The following is a 19,099-nucleotide window of genomic DNA, read 5'->3' as shown; positions in this document are numbered from 1 at the left end:
ACAGATTTCTCCGGAGGCAGGTCAAGTGGTCTGGTATTCCCATCTCTTGAATTTTCCAGAGTTTGTTGTGATCCACACAGTCAAAGATTTGGCATAGTCAATAAAGCAGAAGTAGATGTTTTTCTGGAACTCTGTTGCTTTTTCAATGATCCAGCAGATGTTGGCAAATTGATCTCTGGTTCCTCTGCCTTTTCTAAATCCACCTTGAATATCTAGAAGTTCATGGTTCATGTACTGTTGAAGCCTGTCTTGGAGAATTTTGAGCATTACTTTGCTAGCGTGTGAGATGAATCTAATTGTGCAGAAGTTTGAGTATTCTTTGGCATTACCTTTCTTAGGGATTGGTATGAAAACTGACCTTTTCCAGTCCTGTGGCCACTGCTGAGTTTTCCAGATTTGCTGGCATATTGAGTGCAGCACTTTGACAGCATCATCTTTTAGGATCTGAAATAGCTCAGCTAGAATTCCATCACCTCCACTAGCTTTGTTCATAGTGATGCTTCCTAAGGCCCACTTGACTTTGCATTCCAGGATGTCTGGGTTTAAGTGAGTGATCACACCATCATGGTTATCTGCGTCACGAAGATCTTTTTTGTATAGTTCTCCTGTGTATTCTTGCCACCTCTTCTTAATATCTTTCAGCTTTTGTTAATAAAGACCATTCTGTTAATAAAGGACCATTTCTGTCCTTTATTGAGACCATCTTTGCATGAAATATTCCTTTGGTATCTCTAATTTTCTTGAAGAGATTTCCAGTCTTGTGGGGTCACTGCCCCTTTCTTCTGGGTCCTGGTGTGTACAAGGTTTTTTTATGACCTCCAAGAGTCTGTTTCCTAGTCCTGTGTAAGTTCTTGCGGCTCTATGGTGAGGTTAATGGTGACCTCCTCCAAGAGGGCTATCCATACCCAGGTCTACTGCACCCAGAGCCCCTGCCCCTGCAGCAGGCCACTGCTGACCCATACCTCCACAGGAGACCCTCAAACACAGTTCTGTCTCAGTCTCTGGTATCCCCACAAGAGACTGACCCAGACTTGCCCGTGTGTGTCCAGGAGACTCTGACGGAGACATGGGTCAACCGTGGCCTGCTGCAGGGTTGGGAGACTGGGTGCAGCAGTGCCTGCACTGGACCTTTTGAAGGAGGTCACCATTGTCTTCGTTGCCTCCATCAGGATGGTATCATGTATTAATGAAACTGCTCTCTCATATAGTTCAAAAACGTCTCTGAAAACAATTTCAGAGATGGATTTTCAAGACTTTTGTACAAAGGCCATATATAAAAAAAAATTTTCTTAAACAGGATTTCCCTGGAGGTCCAGTGATTCAGACACTACACTTCCAATGCAGGGGACACAGGTTTCATATCTGACTGGGAGAATGCTGGTGTTAGAGCGTCTCCCACAGAGGCATGGGTTGGAAGTGGCATGCAGTAGGGATGGGGGCACTGGCAGCCGCAGTCCCAGAAGGCCCCCTCTTTAGCATCCTTTAATCTTAAAAAAAATAAAAATATCAATCTTTTTATGTCATGTTGTTGACATCTTTTTTAAAAGTCTAGACAAATTGCAGAATGTCCCTTAATTTAAATTTTTCTGACATTTTTTTAAAAAATTATTAGGTTCAAATTAAATATTCTTGACAAGAATGCTCCATTGGTAATGCTGTGCCTTCTCAAGGTTTCATATCAAATGGAAGAAGAAATTGGTAACAAAGTAGAAAGGCACACTGCTATGATTTCATAGAAGGTTCAATTTGAGTTTTCAATTCTATTTTCTTTAATTTTACACTAACCAGGTAATTTCTAAGTGGTCTGTGCTTAAGTAGATCAACTATTAGTAAATAATATTTTATCTAGTCCATTGGCTATCATTTTGAAAAATCAAAAAATTTCCCTTTTTAAACTTATCTGTTCCTGTGAGTTTGCTTGTAAGTTTGGAAAGCTCTGATAAAATCAAGCTTCTGATTTGAAAATCTGAGGGCCAGGTGGTAATAATATCCACTCATAACTCTGAAATGAGAATTACTTGAGATGCTAACAGAAATAAAATATCACTGACAGTAATAGGTTCTGTGAATCAACCCTACCCATTTATTTATCTTTAAAACCACGTAAATGATATATGGGCTTCCCTGGTAGCTCAGCTGGCAAAGAATCTGCCTGCAATGTGGGAGACCAGGGTTCGATTCCTGCGTTGGGAAGATCCCCTGGAGGAGGACATGGCAACCCCTCCAGTATTCTTGCCTGGAGAATCCCCGTGGACAGAGGAGTTTGGCAGGCTATAGTCCATGGGGTCGCAAAGAGTCAAACATGACTGAACGACTAAGCACACACCTAGCACACAAATGGTATTTTCTATTATTATTGTACCTGACGGTGTTGTATTTAAGAATATTAATCTTTATAATAACCTTTCTACTTTGGTACTATTATTATCCCCTTTTACAGGTGTGGAAACTGAGGCATGGGGAGGATAAATAGCTTTCCCAAGGATGTACAACCAATAAATGATACATCCAACTGTTTCTCTTTGAGATCCTACTTGCAAACAGGCAGCCTATGTAGCTACAGTGTGTACTTAAGGATGATTTTCTTTCAGCCTCTCCTTTAAATAAATGTGTGTGTCTGTGTTATTTCTGTTACAGAGAGAAGAGGTACTCCTTTATAGGGACTCGTAAAGGCATAGAGCATCTAGAGATTTACTGCCTCCATTACGCTGCTGGGTCTCACAGCACATGTTATGTTTTTATCAGTTTCTCTCCACAAGGTAGGAATTGTTTTCTCTCCATGAATTCTTCACATAATTACAGTTTTCTTGTCTATGAATTTAATTTTTATTAAATCTGAAAAGCAGCTGACATCTATAGTCTTATATGCCACACATCTCCAAATAGTTGTCATAAAAACACTTCTAAAATATATTTCTATTATAAAATTAATACCTGTTCATTGTAAAAAATAAAAGAAAAACAGAAAATGTATAATAATCCTACCATCTTGAGATAAGTGCTCTTTGTATTTTGTTGTTTGCCTTTCTGAGTTTACTGATATATGTATTGTTATATGTCTTTTATATATACTATTATATACACATGTTATTATATGCATGTATACATACATATTATGGCTAGAAATAATAGGATATAAATGCTCTTTGGCTAGAATGCTTCTGTTTTTTAATTATTTATTTATTCATTTAATTTATTTTTAGTTGCACTAGGTCTTCATTCTGTGCTCAGGCTTTCTTTAGTTGTGGCAAGCAAGGGCTACTCCTTGTTGTGGTGCATGGGCTTCTCATTCCAGTGGCTTATCTTGTTGCAGAACACAGGCTCTAGGTGCAGGCTTCTGTATTTGCAACACATGAACTCAGTAGTTAACAGTTTGTGAGCTCTAGGGTATGCGGACTTCAGTTACTGCTGCATGCATGATCAGTAGTTATTGCTTGTGGGCCCGGGAGTGTGTGGGCTTCAGTAGTTGTGGCCCATGGGCTCAGTCATTGAGCCTTACAGGCTCTAGAGTGTGGCTCAGTAGTTGTGGCATATGAGCTTTGTTGCTCCGCAGCACGTGGGATTTTCTCAGACCAGGGATCAGAGCAATGTCCCCTCATTGGCAGATGGAGTCTTATCCTTGGTACCACCAGTTAAGTTCTAGAATGCCTCTATTTTAGTTTTTTAATTTAATTTTATATAGTTGATTTACACTGTTGTGTTAGTTCCAAGTGTCCAGCAGAGTGATTCAGTTATGCATATACCTATATCCATTCTTTTTCAGATTCTTTTCCCATATAGGTTATTACAGAATATTGAGTAGAATTTCTTGAACTATACAGTATGTCCTTGTCGATTATGTATTTTGTATATAGTAGTGTGTATATGTCAATCCAAGTCTCCCAGTGTATCCCTCGTCCCCTTTCTTTCCCCCTTAAATTTATTTTCTACATCTGTAACTCTGTTTTGTAAATAAGTTAATTTGTATCATTTTTTTTAGATTCCACATATAAACAATGTTATATGATATTTGTCCTTTTCTGTCTGACTTATTTTACTCAGTATGACGATCTCTGAGCCCATCCATCTTTCTGCAAATGGCATTATTTTGTGCTTTTTTGTGGGTAATATTCCATTGTATATATGTACCGTGTCTCCTTTATCCATTCACCTCTTGATGGACATTTAGGTTGCTTCCATGTCCTGGCTATTGTAAGTAGTGCTGCAATGAACATTGGGGTGCATGTATCGTTTAGAATTATGGTTTTCTCCAGATATATGCCCAGGAGTGGAATTGCTGGATCATATGGTAATAGGGGTCACAAACAATTGACATGACTGAGAAGCTAAACAACAGCAACATGGGAGCTCTATAGTTTTTTAAGGACCTCTATATGTTCTCCATAGTGGCTGCACCAATTTACATTCCCACCAACAGTAAAGAAGGGTTCTCTTTTCTCCAGACCCTTTCCAGCATGGCTTGTTTGTAGGATTTTTGATGATGACCATTCTGACCAATGTGAGGTCATATACCTCATTGTGTTTTGATTTGAAGTTCTCTGTTAATTGCTGATGTTGAGCATCTTTTCATGTTCTTTTTGGCCATCTGTGTTTCTTCTTTGGAGAAATATCTATTTAGGTCTTCTGCCCATTTTTGGATTGAGGGGTTTTTTTTGTTTTTATTTTTTAATTGAACTGCATGAGCTCTTTGTATGTTTTGGAGATAAATTCGTTGTTGGTTTGTCTTTTTAGGTTTTTCTTTTTTGTGTGTTTTCCTTTACTGTGCAAAAGCTTTTAAGTTTAATTAGATCCCATTTGTTTTATTTTTGGTTTCATTTTCATTATTTTAGGAGGTGAGACAGAAAAGATCTTGCTACAATTTATGTCAAAGAGTGTTCTGCCTGTATTTTCCTCTGAGAGTTCTTTATAACATCCAGCCTTACAGTTAGGTCTTTAATCCATTTTGAGTTTATTTTTGTGTATGGTATCAGGGAGTATTCTAATTTCATGCTAGCTTTTCCAGTTTTTCCAGTACCGCTTCTTGAAGAGACTATCTTTTCTTCACTATATAATCTTACCGCCTTTGTCATAGATTATTTGACAGTTGGTGGGTGAGTTTATCTCTGGGCTTTCTGTTCTGTTTCATTGATCTATACTTCTGTTTTTGTGCCAGTACCATACTGTCTTGATTACTGTAGCTTTGTAGTATAGTCCAAAGTCAGAGAAGTTCATGCCTCCAGCTCTGTTTTTCTTCCTCAGGATTGCTTTGTCTATTTGGGGTGTTTTTGTGTTTTCATGCAAAATAGTAAAATTGTTGTAGTTCTGTGAAAAATGCCATTAGTGACAGGGGTCCCATTGAATGTGTAGATTACCTTGGATAGTATAGTCATTTAGGTAATATTGATTCTTCCAATCCAAGAACAAGGTATATCTCTCCCATTTGTGTCATCTTTGAATTGTTTCCTCAATGGCTTACAGTTTTCAGAGTACAGGTCTTAAGTAGGTTTCTTTCTAGGTATTTTATTCTTTTTGATGCAATTGTAAATGTGATTTTTTTCCTTAATTTCTCTTTCTGCTCCTTCATTGTTAGTGTACAGGAATGCAAGGGATTTTTGTGTATTAATTTTGTATCCTGCAACTTTATCAGATTCATTGATTAGCTCCAGTAGTTTTCTGGTAGCATCTTTAGGATTTTCTATATATAGTATCATGTAATATGCAAACAGTGACAGTTTTACTTCTTCTTTTCCAATTTGATTTCCTTGTATTTATTTTTCTTCTCTACTTGCCATGGCTAGGACTTTCAAAACTATGCTGAATAAAAGTAGTGAGAGTAGGCATCCTTGTCTTGTTCCTGACCTTAGAGAAAATGCTTTCAGATTTTCACTGTTGACAATTATGTTCATTGTGGATTTGTTTTATATATATGTGTGTGTGTGGTTTTTATTATGTTGACGTAGGTTTATTATTTTTTATGTTGAGATAGATTCCCTCTATGCCCCTTTCTGGAGTTTTTGTCATAGATGGGGGTTGAATTTTGCTGAAAGCTTTTTCTGCATCTCTTGAGATGATCATATGGTTTTTATTCTTCAATTTGCTAATAGGGTATATCACATTGATTGATTTATGTAGGTCCATTTCTTCTAAGTTGTCAATTTTATTGGCATATAGTTCCTGGTAATAGTCTCTTATATCCTTTGTATTTCTGTGGTGTCAGTTGTAACTTCTTTTTCATTTCTAATTTTACTGATGTGAGTCCTCTCCCTTTTTTTCTTGATAACTCTGGCATAAGATTTATCAATTTCATTTACCTTCTCAAAGCACCACTTTTAGTTTCATTGCTCTTTGCTATTGTTTTCTTTGTTTCTACTTTGTTTATTTCTACTCCGATCTTTCTTATTTCTGTCCTTCTACTAACTTTGGGGTGTTTTTTCCTTCTTCTTCTAGTTGCTCTAGGTGTAAGGTTAGATTGTTTAGTCAGTGCTTTTCTTGTTTCTTGAGGTAGGCTTGTGTTGCTATAAACTTCACTGCTTTTGCTGCATCCCATAGGTTTTGAGTTGTGTTTTCATTGTCATTTGTCTCTAGATTTTTTTTGATTTCCTCTTTGATTTCTTCACTGACTTCTTGGTTATTCAGAAGAGTATTGTTTAAGCTCCATGTGTTTGGGTTTTTACAGTTTTTCTTTTTTTCTTCTGTAGGTAATGTCTAATGTTATAGCATTGTGGTTGGAAAAAATGCTTGATACAATTTCAGTTTTCTTAAGTTTACCAAGGCTTGATTAGTGGCCCAAGGCATGATCAATCCTGAAGAATGTTCCATGTGCACTTAAAAAAAAAGTGAAATCTACTGTTTGGGGATGAAATATCCTATAAATATCCATTAGATCCATCTTTTCCAATGTAACATTTAAAGCTTGTGTTCTTTATTTTCTATCTGGATGATCCATTGGTATGAGTGAGGTGTTAAAGTCCCCACTGTTACTGTGTTACTGTTGATTTCCCCATTTATAGCTGTTAGCATTTGGCTTACATATTGAGGTCCTTCTACATTGGGTGCATAATATTTGCAATTGCTATATCTTCTTCTTGGATTGATCCTTTCATCATTATGTAGTGTCCTTCCTTGTCTCTCATAACAGTCTTTATTTTAAAGTCTATTTTGTCAGATAAAAATGCTGCTACTCCAGCTTTCTTTTGATGTCTGTTTACATGAAACACCTTTTTCTATCCCCTCATTTTTGATCTGTATGTGTCCCTAGATCTAAAGTGGGTCGCTTGTAGACAGCATATATACAGGTCTTGTTTTTGTATCTATTCAACCAGTATGTCTTTTGATTAGAGCATTTAACCCATTTATGTTTAGGTAATTATCAATAGTTCAGTTCAGTTGCTCAGTCGTGTCTGACACTTTGCAACCCCATGGACTGCAGCACGCCAGGCTTCCCTGTCCACCACCAAATCACGGAGCATGCTCAAACTCATGTCCATCAAGTCAGTGATGCCATCCAACCATCTCATCCTCTGTTGTCTCCTTCTCCTCCTGCCTTCAGTCTTTCCCAGCATCAGGGTCTTTTCCAGTGAGTCAGTTATTTCCATCAAGTGCCCAAAGTATTGGATCTTCAGCTTCAGCATCAGTCCTTCCAATGAATATTCAAGACTGATTTCCCTTAGGATTGACTGATTTGATCTCCTTGCAGTCCAAGCGACTTTCAAGAGTCTTCTCCAACACCATAGTTCAAAAGTATCAATTCTTTGGCACTCAGCTTCCTTTACAGTCCAAATCTCCCATCCATACATGACTATTGGAAAAACCAAAGCTTTGACTAGAGGAACCTTTGTTGGCAAAGTAATGTCTCTGCTTTTTAATATGCTGTCTAGGTTGGTCATAGCTTTTCTTCCATGGAGCAAGCATCTTTTAATTTCATGGCTGCAATCACCATCTGCAGTGATTTTGGAGCCCAAGAAAATAAAGTCTTTCACTTTAATGGAAAAATGGAAAAAAAGTTTCCATTTTTTCCCCATCTATTTGCCATGAAGTGATGGGACCAGATGCCATGATCTTAGTTTTTTTAATGTTGAGTTTTAAGCCAGCTTTTCCACTGTCCTCTTTCAGTTTCATCAAGAAGCTCCTCAGTTATTCACTTTCTACCATGAGGGTGGTGTCATCTGTGTGTCTGAAGTTACTGATATTTCTCCCAGCAGTCTTGATTCCAACTTGTGCTTCTTCCAGCCCAGTGTTTCTCATGATGTATTCTGCATATAAGTTAAATAAGCAGGGTGACAATATACAGCCTTGACATACTCCTTTTCCTGTTTGGAACCAGTCTGTTGTTCCATGTCTGGTTCTAACTTGCTTTTTGACCTGCATACAAGTTTCATAGGAGACAAATAAGGTAGTCTGGTATTCCCATCTCTTTAAGAATTTTCCAAAGTTTGTTGTGATCCACACAGTCAAAGGCTTTGGTGTAGTCAATAAAGCAGAAGTAGATGTTTTTCTGGAACTGTCTTGCTTTTTCGATGATCCAACGGATGTTGGCAGTTGATCTCTAGTTCCCCTGCCTTTTCTAAATCCAGCTTGAACATCTGGAAGTTCTTGGTTCACGTACTATTGGTGCCTGGCTTGGAGAATTTGAGGCATTACTTTGGTAGCATGTAAGATGAGTGCAGTTGTGCAGTAGCTTGAACTTGCTTTGGCATTGCCTTTCTTTGGGATTGGAATGAAAACTGACCTTTTCCAGTCCTGTGGCCACTGCTGAGTTTTCCGATTCACTGGCATATTGATTGCAGCACTTTAATAGTATCGTGTTTTAGGACTTGAAATAGCTCAGCTGGAATTCCATCACCTTTACTACCTTTGTTCATAGTGATGCTTCCTAAGGCCCACTTGACTCCAGGATGTCTGGCTCTAGGTGAGTGATCACACCATCGTGATTATCTGGGTCATTAAGATCTTTTTTGTATAGTTCTTCCATGTATTCTTGCTACCTTTTCTTAATAGCTTCTGCTTCTTTTTGATCCATACCATTTCTGTCCCTTATTGAGCCCATCTTTGCATGAAATGTTCCCTTGGTATCTCTAATTTTCTTGAAGCGATCTCTAGTCTTTCCCATTCTATTGTTTTCCTCTATTTCTTTGCAGTGATCACTTAGGAAGACTTTCTTATTTCTCCTTCATATTCTTTGGAATTCTGCATTCAAATGGGTATACCTTTCCTTTTCTCCTTTGCCTTCCACTTCTCTTCTATTCACAGCTCTTTGTAAGGCATCCTCAGACAAAAACCCATTTTGCCTTTTTGTACTTCTTTTTCTTAGGGATGGTCTTGATCACTGCCTCCTGTACAGTGTCAGGAACATCTGTCCATAGTTCTTGAGGTACTAACATTCCAGGTTCCTATGCAATATTGTTCTTTACCACATCGGAGTTTACTTCCATCACCAGTCGCATCTACACCTGGGCTTTGTTTTTGCTTTGGCTCCATCTGTTAATTCTTTCTGGAGTTATTTCTCCACTCTTCTCCAGTAGCATATTGGGCACTTGGGGAGTTCATCTTTCAGTGTCATATCTTTTTGCCTTTTCATACTATTCATGGGGTTCTCAAAGCGAGAATAGTGAAGTGGTTTACCATTCCCTCTTCAGTGGACCACATTTTGTCGTAACTCTCCACCATGACCCATCCATTTTGGGTGACCCTACGTGGCATGGCTCATAGTTTCATTGAGTGAGGCAAGGCTGTGTTCCATGTGATCTGTGTATATTCCTATTGACATTTTCTTGTTTTCTATTTGTTTTTAGAGGTCTTTTGCCTTCCATTTCTCTTCTCTTCTCTTCCATTTCTCTTCTCTTATGATTTGTTAACTAGCTTTGGTGTTACATTCTGGTTGCATTTTCTGTGTGTATATCTGTTGTAATTTTTTGGTTTGCTCATCCCATGAGGTTTTGAGGTGGCAGTCTAGATGTGTAGAAGGTTGTTTTGAGTTGTTGGTCTCAGTCCCACCTAGGGAAGTGCCTTTAACATTTGTTGTAAAGCTGTTTGTTTTTGTTTTATGTACTTTCTTTTTGCCATATAAAGTTAACATTTTTATGAGGTTAAATCTGTCATCTTCCTTGTGGGTTCTCGTTATGATGTCTGCCTAAATATTGGCTTTTTTTTTTTTAAGTGTGTATTATGGATTGTTTCAAACATAGAGTAATTGGCAGAAAGGTATAATAAACCCCCATGTACTTCAGTCTGGCTTCAGTAACTAAAAATTCATAATCTTGTTTATACCATCTATATTATTTTGAAGCAAATTCAGACATTGTCATTAAATATTTCAGTATGCACACTGACTTTACAGGTATTTTTAACTAACCTGTAGTTTGCATCTGACATAGTTTGTCTTGCTACAATCACTGACTTTCACTGAAAGATATTTAGTGTTAAACCAAATGTCAGCATTAGTTAAGATTATTTTTACATCATTTGGGATTTTAAAATAGTTTCCATGAGAATTTAATTATACTAAATACTTATGTTGCTCATCTCATGGATTAAATATATGTATATGTAGGATATCTGTATAGCATTTTTGTTTCTAAAGTTATATCTCAATAAAAAGTTTTAGCTTCCTTTTTTACTAAAGTTATGCCTTATTAGAATCTATAAATCTCTTTAGACATGATATAAAATTTTTTGTCTTCAGAAGGCACTGCCCTAAATTGTGAATTATATTATATATTAAAAAGATTTTGCAAGCCTTTTGAATAAAAATTTGTATTTACCTCTCCAGAAATGTAACAGCATTTTTTTCATCTTTGGACTAGATAGAATTTTATGTTATATGTAATTAATATATGATTGGTTTTTGAGCTATCATTTTGGAATAAGCAGTACAATCTTAGGGTCTTCTTTGGGGATAAATACTGAATATAAAAGTTCATCATAAGAAATTCAGAAAACATCTCATGACTACTAATACCAGAAAAGTACAGAATAGCATTAGCTATGATTCCTATTCAAAGAATAATGATACAAAACCAGAGTTAGTCTCAGCTGGAAATAGGATTGTCGATACATATCAAACACACAAAAGGAAAATAAGTCTGAATCTTCATCATAGCTAAGTAAAATCATGTTTTTATAGTTAAGGGAGTCCATCAGGGTAATAGTGCCAAAATATTTCATCTTATGAATGAGAAAACGGAAGAGCAGAGAGCTTAACTCAGGCTTGTCCAAAGTCACACAAATGTTTTTTCATCCAGTTTTCTCAGAAGATATTTAAGAAGTAATCAAAACTTCTAAAAAGTTATCATTATTAATAATAACAATTGTTCAGTGCTTACTGATTAGCAGGTAATCTACAATACTTTGAATCATTTGTTTCATTTAATCCTTACAGTGTGCTTTGAGGTAAAAATTATTATTATCACCTTTTATAGAAGTAAAGAATCTAACTCTAACCCAGGCAGTCCAAGACACAGAGCCCTAACTCTTTTTTGCTGTTATTCAGAGAAGAGATTCTTAAGTGTTATAATCAGTAAGTAATTGTATTTCTCTAACAACTGAAGCAGACAGAGTTATTGGAAGAACAGAAAGAAGATTGCAAACCATCAATCCCAGAAATAAAGCAGGAGCGGAAAGTTTTGGCAAAATAGATGGCAAGCAATTGCATCCTAAGTTAAAAAAAAAAAAAATCAAGGTATTTGTGACATGATTTGACTCTAGTTTATTACCTTATTTTCAGGGAATATTGCATCCCTCAATTCATTTTTACATTTATAAAAATTTATTTTGGTTTTTCAAATGAAAGCTGGCTTATTATTTTATAAATTACTGACTAAAGTAGCACTCAAAACAGATTGACTGTTGGCTGTAGGTTTTAATGTTTGCTGAAGTTCATGTCTAAAGATACACGTAAATTAAACAGAAAAATGAAATCATGAAAGAAGGAAAGAAGGAAAGATTTTTTTTTTTAATGAACTTGCAAGTTTAGTTCTAAGTAACAATCATAGTTCTAGCTTGAGGCTTTTCTGGGTGATTGTGAATAATGATGAGGTGAGATTACAGGCCTCTAGCAAAGCCTGAGGACATTAATGCTCCTAGCCAGTCATTTATCCTCAAAAAAAAAAAAGGATAGTTTGTGGAGTACTGTTTGAATTGTCAGAAGAAATCAAGCCTGAGTCTGTCATTTTATCCCAAGGGTCATCTCAGGAGTCTGAAGCTTAAATGTTAAGATAAATGTTTACCAAAATGGAAGCCCTTAACAGTTGTTTCATTTACTGTTGCTTCATTTTATTTTTACTGCTTTGGGGTATGTATTTTTATTTATGTGCAGAAGGAATTATGTGTAAAGAATTGTAACCCCAAGAAAGTAATATCACTATTGAAAATTGTTTTCAACTGTGTAGAGCATCTATTGGGGGAAAACAGGTAAGGTTTTTAAAAAAAAAGAAAAAGAAATTTAGGTAGCTCAGCTGGTAAGAATCTGCCTGCAATACAGGAGACCCTGGTTTGATTCCTAGGTGGGGAAAACCCTCTGGAGAAGGGATAGGCTACCCACTCCCGTATTCTTGGGCTTCCCTCGTGGTTCAGAGGGTAAAGAATTCGCCTGCAATGTGGGTGACCTGGATTTGATCCCTGGGTTGGGAAGACACCCTGGAGAAGGGAACAACTACCCACTCCAATATTCTGGCCTAGAAAATTCCATTGACGGAGAAGCCTCATGGGCTACAGTCCATGGGGTCTCAAAGAGTCGGACACAACTGAGCGGCTTTCACTTTCAGTAAGTTTACTCTCATTTTTATTAGATTTTCATGGAAATTTATGTTTCAGAGAATTCTCATTTACTATTCTTCACTGAAAACATTCTTCTTGCACAATCTTATCATGTGAAATTATGAACTGGTTTTGTTGTTCAGTGGTTAAGTCTTGTCTGACTCATTGCTTCCCCATGAACTGCAGCACACTAGGCTTCCCTGTCCTTCACTATCTCCCATAGTTTACTCAAACTCGTGAATGGTTAGTGTGGATATTTTGAAAGCCCTGAAATTTTGAATTTATGGATAATTATGAATTGTCAATTACCAAAACCTCAGTTTCTTCTCATCCTTATGGCTGTTTGTTCTAACGTCTCTAAAAACTTTGTGACTTAAGTTCTTAAAATGACTCCCCTCCTTTAAAATATATTTACATAATAGATGGTCTCTGCTGCTAAGTCACTTTAGTCGTGTCTAACTCTGTGTGACCCCATAGACAGAAGCCCACCAGGCTCCCCCATCCCTGGGATTCTCCAGGCAAGAACACTGGAGTGGGTTGCTATTTCCTACTCTAGTGCATGAAAGTGAAAAGTGAAAGTGAAGTCACTCAGTCATGTCCGACTCTTAGCGACCTCATGGACTGCAGCCTACCAGGCTCCTCCGTTCATGGGATTTTCCAGGCAAGAGTACTGGAGTGGGGTGCCATTGCCTTCTCCGGTAATAGATGGTAAGAGGGAGGAAATTAGCAAACCAAAACATTTAGTTAACTCACCCAATGTATGGAATAATAATGGTAATGATAATAGTAATTAAAGGAGTAGTAATAATCTAATAATCTAATATCTAATAATAATCTAATAATCATCTGATCACATGAAGAAAGGGTAACTAGATTTTACATAGGCTTTAGTGTATGTCAGGCACTATTCTAATTCACATTCTAACTCAAAAGTCCATCATTATCCCCATTTTTAAATAAGGAAACTGAGTCAGTAAAAGATTAAGTAGTAAATTCAGGATCAGAAGCCTGAACCAGGGCTTCAGAGAGCCGCAGTAGAAAATTCGGTCCTTCACAGTCTCACATCACTGCATATAAGGCTTTGTGCTGGGGATATAGTGGTAAATGAGGTAGGCATAGTTCCTGATTCCATCAAATGGGTAGTTATATAGTTTACTTCGTTTCCATATTACAAGGTAATGTGGAAACTTATATAGGGAACTCATATAGTCTGGGAAAATCAGGCAAAGAATCTCCAAAGAAGGGGCTTTGGGGCTGAGGGATGAGTGGGAGTCCCATGGTCGGGTAGAGATGGGGAATAGGATAGGCAGGGGCCACATTGTGACTTCTGTAGGCTCTAAACATCTTTGCCTTCATGGGTCCCTTCCTTCTTAAAAGTATTATAAGTCATATCTTGTCATTACACTGGTATGAATACAAACATGTTAATGTTATATACTGAAACATTTTCTTTGACCAAAACGGGGTTTGTTTTTTTTTTTTTTCCTTATTTTAAAAGAAAATAAAACATTTTCATGGACTCCTAAAAGTATTTTTGACCCGAGGCACTTATGCCCACTGCGCCTAATGAATAAGTTAGCCTGGAGGTGAATATTGAGCCAGAAACATTTCAGATGGAAGGAACAACATAGGAGCTTGCTTGCTCAGGAAACTGAAAGGGGGCCAGAATAGCCGGAGTGAGAGTGCAGGGGAAGAAGGCATGAAGTGAGGCTTGTAAAGCAGGCAGGACCCTGTTGTTCAGTTGCTGAGTCATGTCCAGCCCTTTATGACACCATGCACTGTAGCAAGAATTGCAGGCTTCTCTATCCTGCACTGTCTCCTGGAGTTTGCTCAAATTCTTGTCTGTTAAGTTGGTGATGCTATCTAACCATCACATCTTCTGCTACCCACTTCTCTTGTAGCCATGTTATTTATCCTAAGAGCTATGGAAAATTTTCAAAGGGGGTATCTGTGTCTGTGCTGGTGTGTATGCTTAAATTAATATACACACATGGTTTAACATCAATAGTTCTTTGGTTCAGCTTTTCCCTCTGAACCCTCACATCTTATTCTATTTTTCCTTCTGATAGTTGTCTTCATTTATCCAGGTCAAAGTAATTTGCTTCCACCTTAGATTTTTTTATCACTTTTAGACATAATATAGTAACACACATACACATATATACATACAAATAAAGGGGACATTATAAATTTACTCAATTACCCTACCCCACCTCCACCTTTTCTCTGTCATTCTTCATTGTTGTACTGTGGATAATAAATACCATTATTTCTTGTCCCATTAACTATACATGCTGCTTTGGGATTGTCCCCTCTATCAGATGAGGATAAGTGCACCCATGTTCTCCATGGTTCTGTTCTCAGTTCTTTCATTTTTGCATTTCTAAAAATGATACTATTTTATAACCACAGTTAAGTGTTTCTGTTGTTATGCAAAAAGTGCCTTAGCATTTTCTGTTCCCACAGCCTGGAACATCCCTTCACCCACAGGACCACATTGATTGATCCCGCCCTTCCTTACGGAGAAGGCAATGGCAACCCACTCCAGTACTCTTGCCTGGAAAATCCCATGGACGGAGGAGCCTGGTAGGCTGCAGTCCATGGGGTCACTAAGAGTCAGACACAACTGAGCGACTTCACTTTCACTTTTCACTTTCATGCATTGGAGAAGGAAATGGCAACCCACTCCAGTGTTCTTGCCTAGAGAATCCCAGGGACGGGGGAGCCTGGTGGGCTGCCGTCTATGGGGTCGCACAGAGTCGGACATGACTGAGGCGACTTAGCAGCAGCAGCAGCAGCCCTTCCTTAAATTCTTGACACAGGGGCAGCTGCTCAGTAGGACTGTTCCTGACCATCTTACCGGAAATAACAACTCTCCTACCTGGGATTCTTGCTTTACTTTCTGTTGTTTTTTTTCTCTGTAGTGTTTTATTGTTAATACAAATCATATGTTGTATTTCACGTAATTTTTAAAATTATTGTCAGTCTCCTCATTCTTGACTACAGCTTCAAAAAGACAAAGATTACCTACTTTGCTTGATTTTTATTTGTTTATTATTTTCCCCCCACTGTTACAATCTCAGTGGCTAAAATAGTACCAGATACAGTTTCATATGAATTAATGATTAATTATAGTCCCAAGTAGTCGTCTTTGGTTGTATATCCTTGCTTAGGCATTTTTCAGTTTTCTTAAAATTTCTAATTGCCTATTTTTGTTTTTCCTGCATTGTTTTTCTTTATCATATTCCCATTTCTTTCCAACTCTTCATTATATGAAACGTTTGTGGCCATCTCTTTCTGATTTTGTTCTTTTCCCTAGGAATTGTTCTTCTAGATCCTTTCATTCTTTGACTACACAGCTGTTATCCTAAGGCTTCTTTTCCTCCTCTTCTCAACCCATGTTTTTCCTCTTTTTCATTGTACATCCTCCTTTAATGAAGCATATCCCTTAGCAACTTTCTAAGGAAGACTCTTGAGAGTCCCTTGGACTGCAAGAAGATCCAACCAGTCCATCCTAAAGGAGATCAGTCCTGGGTGTTCATTGAAAGGACTGATGTTGAAGCTGAAACTCCAATACTTTGGCCACCTCATGCAAAGAGTTGACTCATTGGAGAAGACCCTAAGGCTGGGAAGGACTGGGGGGCAGGAGGAGAAGGGGACGACAGAGGATGAGATGGATGGATGACATCACCGACTCAGTGGACATGGGTTTGGGTAGACTCCGGGAGTTGGTGATGGAGAGGGAGGCCTGGCATGCTACAGTATGTGGGATCACAGAGTCAGACACGACTGAGTGACTGAACTGAACTTAACTGAACTGAAGGAAGAATATATGGATGATAAATTTTTTGAACTTTCACGTGTTTGAATGTTCTTTATTTTATTCTCACATGAAATGTATCCAGGTTCTAGCATGGATAGCTCAAGGGTGGGAGAAGGGCCTGACTAGGGGAGAAGGGAAAGTGGGATTTGTGCATCAGCATTGGAAAGGGAGAAAAAGCATTAAAAGATGACAGATTTTTGACTACCTGCTCTACATGAGACACCATCTAAAAACTCACATTTTATACCACTTCTACTGGGTATTCCGAGGTGGCGCAGTGATAAACAATCTGGCTGCCAATGCAGGAGACGCAAGAGATGCAGGTTTGATCCCTAGGTTGGGAGAATCCCCTGGAGAAGGAAATGGCAACCCCCTCCAGTATTCTTTCCTGGGAAATCCCATGGACAAAGGTGCCTGGTAGGCTATATATTCCATGGGGTCACAGAGCATCGGACATGGCTGAGAACACACACAAACACACACCACTCTACTACTAATTTTTTTGTAAATAACATTTTTAATTATTGTGTTTAAAATGCTAGAAAAGGCACCACCTTTGACTAATGTGCTGAGGATATCCAGTTGCTGCCTATCTAACTGTTTGCCATATGAATTCTAGTTTGTCTGGAACCCTCTGAACTTGGATGGTGATGCTTCACAGTCTTTTACAATTTATTTAATTGCAGCCTGTTAGTCCTTTGTATCGCATCTGCTTTTTCCCCCTGGTAACTTTTGGGATCCACTCTTGTTTTTCTTGTTTTTCAGTTCTCAGTGACATGTCTTGGGGTAGGCTTTTTTCGGTTCATGTTGTGTCTGGTGAGCACTTGTTATCTGAGATGTTTCAGTTCAGTTCAGTCGCTCAGTCATGTCCGACTCTTTGCAACCCCATGAACCGCAGCATGCCAGGCCTGCCTGTCCATCACCAACTCCCAGAGTTTACCCAAACTCATGTCCACTGAGTCGGTGATGCCATCCAACCATCTCATCATCATTCATCCCCGTCCCTTCCTGCCTTCAATCTTTCCCAGCATCAGGGTCTTTTCAAATGAGTCAGCTCTTCACATCAGGTGGCCAAAGTATTGGAGTTTCAGCTTCAGCATCAGTCCTTCCAATGAACACCCAGGACTGATCTCCTTTAGGATGGACTGGTTGGATCTCCTTGCAGTCCAAGGGACTGTCAAGAGTCTTCCCCAACACCACAGTTCAGAAGCATCAATTCTTCGGTGCTCAGCTTTCTTTATAGTCCAACTCTCACATCCATACATGACCGCTGGAAAAACCAGAGATGTTTACTCCCTAGAAAATCATCTTTTACTATTTCTTTAGTAGTGTCTTCCCTTCTTTTTCTTGTTTTTCTTTCCTCCTGTAACTTTTGTTATTCTGTGGACAACATGAGCAGAACATCTAATGTCTCTTCTTTACAATAATATTTTCTATTTCTTTTTAAATGTTTCTAGGCAATGCTCTCAATTCCTAAAACCAACCCCCCAAAAAAAGAGTTTCAGAGGATGTTGAAATATAAAATTATGTGTTCATTTTCCAGGAGTCTTTCATAGTCTCTGGGAGTTTTGTTTGTTTGTCTTTGTTCAGTGATAAAGAGAATACTGAATAAGAGCACAGATTTGGGAGACTCAAGTTTGAATCCCCATCTCCCACTTAGTAACTCTGTGACCTTGAGCATTTTAATTCTCTGTCTCTATCCTAATCTGAAATGGAGATAGTAACAGTCCACCTATCTCAGAGTTTTAAGGTTTAAATGAGTTTGTAAACATAAAACGTTAAGAATAAAATCTGGAATGTAGTAAGCCTTATATGTATTTGCTATTATCATTACTATTATAATCATCATTTTTATTATTTTGCATATAATGTCTGCTCACTGTCCTTGAGGATACTAGCTGGAGTTCTTTTTAAAGTTAATCTTTTTTCTTTAAGTTACCCATTTCCTACAATTAAGCTTCTTTTTTCTGTTTTCTTCCCCCCCCCCCCACCCCCGCCTATTTTATGCAGGAAGCTTCCTTTAAATACCTGGCAATTCTTGGTTAAGGGTTCATAGATAGCAGTGAGAAAATAAACAGGCTATTGGGAGCTTTGCATACAAAGGCAGCTTTTCCTGATTTCAGGTGTTTAGGGTGACAAGGCCAGGGACCCAGTAATTTCAATTCAGAGTCCCTAAATGTCAGAGATAAGAACTGTTCTTTGCTCTGGGATTGATTTTCCCCTTTGATTCTTTCTTTAGTAGTGCCCTGCTTCAGTGGATGCGGATGCCAACTGTTCCTTGTACAAACATTAAATTAATCCCCCCATTTTCAGCCCCATCTCTTACTACTGCCCACCTCACTCAGGGCCTCTGTGAGCCTCTGAACCTCTCCCAGGTTCTGCAAATTGATGGGTCCCATCTTAGCTTTTGCCACTCCGTGTCTACTACAGGCTGGGCTTCCTGTGCCTCACATCATTTTTATCACTGGTTTCCTGCTCACATTTATTTTCCGAAATCTCTCATCTGTTGATGGTCTGTCCTGCATACCTTATGGTATCACTTAC

General features: G+C 38.2%; 1 protein-coding gene across 7 annotated transcripts in view; it reads left to right on the top strand.

The window, feature by feature from the left end:
• MBD5 (methyl-CpG binding domain protein 5) overlaps nt 1-19,099 on the top strand; it is a 186,751-nt gene that overhangs the window by 36,165 nt on the left and 131,487 nt on the right. For all 7 annotated transcript variants that reach the window (XM_043894589.1, XM_043894594.1, XM_043894593.1 and 4 more), the window contains exon 2: nt 2,638-2,759. The gene's annotated coding sequence lies outside the window, so the exon portion shown is untranslated. The remainder of the gene's footprint in view (nt 1-2,637; nt 2,760-19,099) is intronic.

Source organism: Cervus elaphus, chromosome 33 (genome assembly GCF_910594005.1).
Source record: "Cervus elaphus chromosome 33, mCerEla1.1, whole genome shotgun sequence".
Taxonomy (NCBI): Eukaryota; Metazoa; Chordata; class Mammalia; order Artiodactyla; family Cervidae; genus Cervus; species Cervus elaphus.
The sequence above is the reverse complement of the archived record's forward strand: the minus strand, read 5'-3'. Positions and strand labels throughout refer to the sequence as shown.